Source organism: Polypterus senegalus, chromosome 17 (genome assembly GCF_016835505.1).
Source record: "Polypterus senegalus isolate Bchr_013 chromosome 17, ASM1683550v1, whole genome shotgun sequence".
Taxonomy (NCBI): domain Eukaryota; kingdom Metazoa; phylum Chordata; class Cladistia; order Polypteriformes; family Polypteridae; genus Polypterus; species Polypterus senegalus.
The window spans coordinates 50,566,531-50,574,661 of NC_053170.1; positions in this window are offsets into that span (position 1 = coordinate 50,566,531).

Consider the following 8,131-nt stretch of genomic DNA (forward strand, 5'->3'; position numbering starts at 1 on the left):
ATGTGAGTCGACCATAATCATAGAGTGATGCAGTTTAGAATAAACAACTAATTTATAAATCCAGACATCATTACTATGAACACAGAGAGAAAGCTTTTAGCTCAACAAATTCACAAGCAAGAAGTCTGCAACGCAATCCCTGTAATCACCAACACGAATGGAGACAAAATCATCGACCACAGAAATACAATGCACACATTTAGAGACTACTATAAATCCTTATATTCTACTGAGTTTAAAGAAGATAACACACAATCTAATGCATTTCTGGATACATTACAGATACCACAAATAGACACTTTTAGTGCAGAGGAACTCGATAAACCTCCGCCGTTATCAGAATTACTATATGCTATAAAGTCACTTCAAGGCGGGAAAGCAGCAGGCCCTGATGGCTACCCTGCAGAATTTTATAAGAAATTCTCCGCTCAGCTAGCTCCCCTCCTATTAGCAACATTTACAGAAGCCAGAGACAATCAAACTCTTCCTCAAACTTTTCGCCAAGCATTAATCACAGTTTTTCCTAAACAAAATAAGGACTTATTACAGTGTGCATCATACAGACCAATTTCACTTTTGAATAATGATGTTAAAATACTCTCAAAAATCATAGCTAGAAGAATGGAGAAAGTGCTCCCTTCGGTAATATCACAAGATCAAACTGAATTTATCAAGGGTCGACACTTATCTTCAAATCTTCGACGCCTATTTAATCTATACTAATAAAAGGCAAAGCCCTCACTGACTCACTCACTCACTGACTCATCACTAATTCTCCAACTTCCCGTGTGGGTGGAAGGCTGAAATTTGGCAGGCTCATTCCTTACAACTTCCTTACAAAAGTTTGGCAGGTTTCATTTAGAAATTCTACGCGTAATTGTCATAACTGGAAGCTATTTTTCTCCATATACTGTAATGGAGTTGAGCTCGAAAGCCGTCGGGGGCGGAGTTTCGTGTGACATCATCACGCCTCCCACGTAATCACGTGAACTGACTATCAACGCAGTACGTAGAAAACCAGGAAGAGCTCCAAAAAGCGCTGAAGAAAACATGCATTATATAATTGAGAAGGCAGCAAAACAATAAGAAGCGAGCGAGTGACATATACAACCATATTCATGAGTGCTGCTACTTCGGAAACAAAGCACAGTGTAAACCTAAAGTTTAAATTAAGTTCATAGACAGGCTGCTGCTGGCGTTTGTCATGCCCACGGGTAATGCGGGATACAAGTTTAATGAGAGGACGCAGGATATAAACGAGAGTTTTGATCACTTTGTAACTAAGTTAAAATTGCAGGTGAAGGGCTATGCTAATGCAAATTCCGAGAGACTGTGTTTGTGGGGGATTGACAGTTGGTCACGTCATCATCTCCCCTCCCATTCACCTCATTTCGCTGTGAGCTGAGCTCTGCAGCTAACGCCGTCTTGAGGAACCAACTTTGTGACGCTGCCACCAAATACTCACAGAAAAATCCAAAAGTTAATACACACGCTGTCTCTAGAGTTTCTCCACACTGAATCCTCCAGGCACTACTTACAAAAGGTTACATTGACAATCGTGTTACGTTATTTTTAAAATGTTTCCTTTTCTTAGCACAAGCACAGCTGATAAGCTTCGATGCATGTGCTCCATAACTCACTAAAAAATAATGCATTTAATCACACTTTGCATTACAAGCAAAGGGGAGCTTTTGTCAATGCATGATTTCCTGGTACACCGATTACATTGATCAGCGCATCCTGATTCATTTTACCCTCGCACCACCTTGGTTTGAGAAGAAGTATGAAAAAATATGAGGTTAACACAGAAAAACAGATCACCAATTGAAGCTTTATGAATAATCAATTCGCCATCAATAATTGTTTTGGTAAAGCCATACTCAGTGTAATCCTCATTCCATTTTATCATTTTTCCGCCACTAGCCATGATTAAATGAATGGTAAAAAAGTAAGAGCGAAGCGAGGGTGACTTATTCAGGCAGGCAGGCGACAGCTCAATAGCTCGAATTTGGATATAAGTTGGTACTATTTAGTCGCCAGAAATATCTTTGGTAGGAATGGAAGTTGAATTTAGTCTTTAAATTTCTATGGTAAAGAAAAAGTTATGCAATGATGACCAAATTTAACTATATAAAGTCAAAACTTGATTATATAAAGTCACTGTCGGAATAAATAAAGTCAAAACTTCAATATATAAAGTCAGCGCTGGAATATATAAAGTCAAAACTTCAATATATAAAGTCAGTGTCGGAATATAACATCAATAAATAATTTTTAAGCAATTAGATTCAACAATAACCTCATTTATTTGGAACTCAAAACATCCACGTATCCAAAGAGCGACCCTACAAAGACAAAAGGCAGAAAGTGGCATGGCTCTACCTAACTTCCAGTTTTTTTAAAGGGCAGCAAACATACACGCTATAAAAACCTGGACACAAATAGATGAACATACACAGGCCTGGTCCGCAATAGAACTAAAATCCTGCAGTACTTCTTTATATTCCCTGCGTTGTGCCCAATAAATGCAAGTTATCGCCAATATGCTATTAACCCAATTGTGCTTCACTCACTTAGAATATGGAATCAATGTAGAAAGCATTTTAAGATGGAGAATCTTTTATCAGTGGCACCTCTGCAAGAGAACCACCTTTTACAACCTTCACAAACATATGCAGTTTTTAATATCTGGAAAAAAATTGGGATGAACTTGCTTAGAGATCTATATATAGACAACGTCTTTGCATCCTATGAACAATTCTGATCTAAATTTAACATTCCAGCTACACATTTCTTTCACTATTTTCAAATTAGGAACTTTGTTAAACAGAACCTGCCCGATTTTCCTCATCTTGCACCCTCGTCCACGCTGGTAAAAATATTGCTCAATTTCAAGGACTCAGACACCATCTCTGCAATATATAAAATTATTTTACAGTCCCTACCTTTCAAAGATCCAAGAGGACACTGGGAAAAAGATCTCTCAATTAATATATCAGAAAAGGAGTGGAAAATAGCAATGCACAGAATTCACTCGAGCTTCATATGCGCAAAGCATACAATTATACAACTTAAAATTATATATCGAGCACATCTGTCTTGCCTAAAATTCTCCAAAATGTTTCCAGGGCATGATCCAACCTGCGAACGCTGCAATCTGCAAGCCTCACTGGGTCACATGTTCTGGGCCTTCACCAAATTAACGTCATTCTGCACCAAAATTTTTAATAGCCTTTCAGACAGCCTTGGTGTCACAGTCCCTCCTAATCCATTAACAGCTGTGTTTGGAGTTCTTCCAGATGGGTTTAAAGTGGAGAAGGACAGACAAACTGTGATTGTATTCACTACACTATTGGCACTCAGACTTATTTTGCTAAACTGGAAGAACTCTAACTCTCCTCTTTTAAGTCAATAGGAAACCAATGTTTTATACTATTTCAAATTGGAAAAAATCAAATACTCAGTTAAGGGATCTGTACAGATGTTTTTCAAAACATGGCAGGATCTAATCAGTAATATTTTAGTATAAGCTCTTAAAGCACAGAGGAAGCAATTATTTCCGTATTTCTTTTTCTTCTCCATTCATCTCTATTGGCTTATCAAAATTAACAATTTAGGTATGTTTACAAGCCTTAAGTTTTACTCCGTTGGCCAGGCTCTCTCTTTCAGGGGTGGAGGTCGATTTGCTCTCAATCCTACTTTCTGTAAAAAGTTGATTGATTTGTATGGAATGATTGCAATAAAATAAAAAATTAAAAAAAAGAATAAAATGCATTTAACATAACAAATAAAACAATATTCAACACATAAAAGCAAAATGCATAATTAATAACATAATGTACAAATAAATATTTATATCATAAAATTCATTTTTAAAATGAGCCAGGGATAAAATGCTGGTTAAATCATAAGAGTGACGCACTTAAAAATAAGAATGTCCACTGGCTCATAACCAGATTGTAAATACAAAGCACTCATCATCTTCTTCTTTCAGCTGCTCCCACTTAGGGGTTGCCACAGCTGATCTATGCCCAAAAGGTTAAAACTTTACAAAGACCACAATAAAGTAGCAGAAAATAATTTCACTGAAGCAAAACGAAATTCACAAAGTGACCCAAATCGTAACCATCACACATCACACTTCCTCATACAGGGCCAATTTAGAGAACCCTATTGTATGAACCTCTATGTACTTGATATGTGAAAGGAAAATAAATACATTAATTTATAAGTCAATTAATTAACAGAAACAGAAAAGTTTTGACCACTGTTTAGACCACAGAGTGCAAAATGAACATTCAACAGGCAATTGTGCAGCTCCAGCATGAATTGAATCAGGCAGTAGGGGAAAGCAAACCCCTGGGGGGATCACCTCATCCATAATTTAAATGGCTAACAGCAAGACAGCTGGTCACCTCGGCCGTCCTAGGAAATTTCAAGACTACTGGGGTAGTGACATGTGATGCAATGTGCCATTGTCAAAAATCCAAATCTGTAATGATGCAGCTTCTTCCATCTGTTGTGATGAACAGGGCTGGCCAGAGAGAAACGCACAGAGCATCTTGGCATGTTACATTTTTTAAATGTCAGGTTGTTATTTTTTCTTTATGTCAGTTTTCTTGCCTTAGATTTAAACACATGCACATAATTATGTTGGACCATATTTCAAAAATAACTATTTTATGATAGACATTAAAAATCACAATTTAGAATTTTATCATCTGTCTGCTTTTCCTAGACTGCAGGTTTACTAAAATTTACCAACCGATTGCTTTCTATTTTCTGGAAGAGCGACTAGCTCATCTTGTTGTGGATTTATTGAGCGTGCTTTCCTATGCAGATGTTGTTCTGATGGTGTTTTGCTACAGATCCATATGCACTTTTAAAAAACAATTAAATTGTGGCCGTTGCTTTTTCAATTCTGTCATCTCCATAGGTCACATTTTTGTATTATCAAATTTGAGTTTCCGTATGACGCACAGTTGCATACAGAGAGCTTTTTTGTCCCAGACATGGCCTATACAGCTTGCATCTGTCATACTGCTGCTTTCTCATTCTAGCCAAATAATGATGTTCACCTCACCGCTCTTTGGAGCAGTTCTGAGCCCTGAGGACTTGAATGATGTGGGAGGACTAAAGCAGCCAGTGACATTGTTAATGGGAGATTTGAAGATCTGCTGATAGGTTGCAGCCAAAAAAAACCAAACAAAAAAAAGCAAACAAAGAACGAGCAAAGACGTTATGCTTGAGCACTAGCTCAGAAACACAGAACATGGGAAAATCATAAGTCACAAAGTCTAAAACACAGGAGAGAGCTACTATAGAAAAATGTATTCTTACAATTGGTAATCTCTATGAATAAGAAAAGCATTATAAGCACATGAGAAAAGTAGACACTATATTTTAAGCATTAAGGTGTAAGAATTAGAATTAAAAGGGCTTATGCCTACATATTTTTTATTATTCTGTATGAGCTAGAAACCAACAATAATTCATTAAGCCAAAGGTTTGATGTGCAGGAGAGCTGGAGAAAGATGGGCCCCTCACTTAGAGAGGCAATGTGAACTCTTTGGCTTTAAATAATGGTAGCAACCAAGAATAGTAATTATCAGATCGATACGATAGACAGAGCAGGGTTTGATACCCCCTCAACTAAGAATTATTGGTGAAATTAATTAGAGGCAGGACTAGAGCAATAAAATGTTAGGAATCAGATGAGGAAGAATAATGTCTACAATTCTTAAGAATTGTACTAAATGTAAAAGGTGCTTATGGCTGGACGCTCATTGTTCCATCTGAGTTGAGTCTGTATGCATGGCATACAATAAAGCTTGATTCTGCTGCCTGTCCTGAGACTCCGAGTGCTTTCTTTGGGGCTGGGGGTGCCCTGCTTCAACACTACCTAAAACTAGAGAGAAATAGCTGAATTAAAGAGCAATTATTTATTTAATTATTCATTTAGCCCTCTGCAATACACTCCGTACAATTTTTGTGTTCTTTAAAATCATTGTTACGATTATTGATTTGGTTTAAGGATATTTTTGTATGATACTTAACTTTGATCCAGTTTACCAGTTTATTTAGATTTATGGCAGTTGTTAGCATTTCTAATTGCTTTCCTTACTATTTTAATAGACAACATGGGTTGCCTGGCATCCCAACCAGAATGGATGGATGTGGGTGGATGAGCATTAATCCTGATTAATAGTATGTTTCCTGGTCATTATGATGTCTGGACAAGGGGAGACTGCTTCCCAGGGCTATGTGCTTCCCCAGTACACTGCGTGGCAACATCTCTCTGGCATGCATCCCATCCAAACACATGCAGGGCTGCATGGGAGTTGTAGATTTGGTTGACAATCCTGTCGTGATTCTTAAGTGCCACTAGGGGGATCTGCTGGAGTCAACCTCTCTTGTCAAGGGGCAGTTCCACCTGACCTGGAAGCGCTTCCTGGATGCAATGTGAAGTACTTCCGTGTCCGGTATAAAGGAAACTGCTCCATTTCATCTGGGGAGTCAAAGGTGGAAGAGTAGTTGGACAAAGCTCACCTGGGAGGAGTGGAGAAAGGAAGAGTCATAATGTTGGAGTTGTGGAGTGTGTGTAAGGTATTTGTGAAAATATCTTTTTAAACCCAGAACTGTGTCTGGGGTTTGGGGTGCTGCAACATCTCCTAGTGGTTACACTATTCATTTTCTTAACACTTTTGAGTGATCTCTGCTCTGCTTATTTAAGTGATTCTGTCACTTGTGGTTTCTTTATTAATAAAATCCAGCAAGTGGCAAAGAGGAAAATAGCTTTAAGGAATGTGACAAAAGAGAATGAGTCACAGCTTGGATTGATACATGAAGGAACAAGTTCAAAACTGTCTGCATGGCATAACATTCAGGTGCATTTGGGGGACTTAGTTAACTGATTTGAAAGTTAGAGCATTTAAAATGTTTTATTATTTCATCAAAGAGTCAGCAACCTGTTGTTAATTAAATATTTGTCTAACAATAAGTCATATTCAAAAATAACTGTGATAATAAAATTTTATTACATGTGTAAGAAAGACGCTTTTTAGCGCCTGACCCGACACAGATTGGACACGGGAGGCACGTGTAAAAGAAAAGACTTTCAATACTCTTCAGCTGGAGGGCACATCTTCCCCGTACTCCCTCCAGCCACAACACAGTCCCTAACACCAGTAACAGCACAAGCACTTTCTTCTGCTTGGCACCACCACTCCTCCCTTGCAACCTTGTCCTCCTCCACCCGGCTCTGGCCGATGAGTGGTGGTTGCTGGCTCCCTTTTATAGGTCACCTGGAAGTGCTCCAGGTGTTTGATCACCAAGATCCGGCGGCACTTCCAGGTGGGATGAATCTGTTGCCAACACTGGCTCAGGAGTCCCAAACACAGCACCTCCTGGCGGTACCCAACAGGGTTGCCCCCAACTCCAATTCCCAGGGAGCCCTGTGGGAAACCGAGGCACTACACCAGCCCAGGGGTGTGGCCATCTAGCGTCCAGGGGGAGGTATTGCACTGTCCAGGGCTGCTCCCCCTGAATACAGTGTGCAGGGTCGTCCCGGCTGGGCATGGACGCCAGCCGCCTGTCACACATGCTTTAGGAGACAACATTAAATATTGAACATCTTACTAACAGCACTTTACAATGTCATGTAGTTCAAAAAGTAGCCCAAGCAGGCTTGTGTTGGCTCAGTAGCTTTCATAGTCAGCAGATTTCGACTCAAGTGAGATAAAAATGGCATCGATTAATGTCCTGTTTGTTAGTTGTTGAAAGTTTGTGACTAATTTTTGTCCAAATATATTAAACTTCCTGCGGTGGGTTGGCACCCTGCCTGGGATTGGTTCCTGCCTTGCGCCCTGTGTTGGCTGGGATTGACTCCAGCAGACCCTGTGTTTGGATTCAACGGTTTGGAAAACGGATGGATGGATATATTAAACTTTCTGAAAATGTACTAGTCTCCAGTGAAAAGTTAAAATATTACTTGAAATTGTTGGCTGGTTTGACCCATGACAGGGCAGTTATGGAGCTTTGCAGAAAAATGAAAGTGTCAGGGAAATACTGAACCATTATAACGTACAGGTAATGCACCTATGAGGTTGTTTTTAGTGTAATATAAATCCTC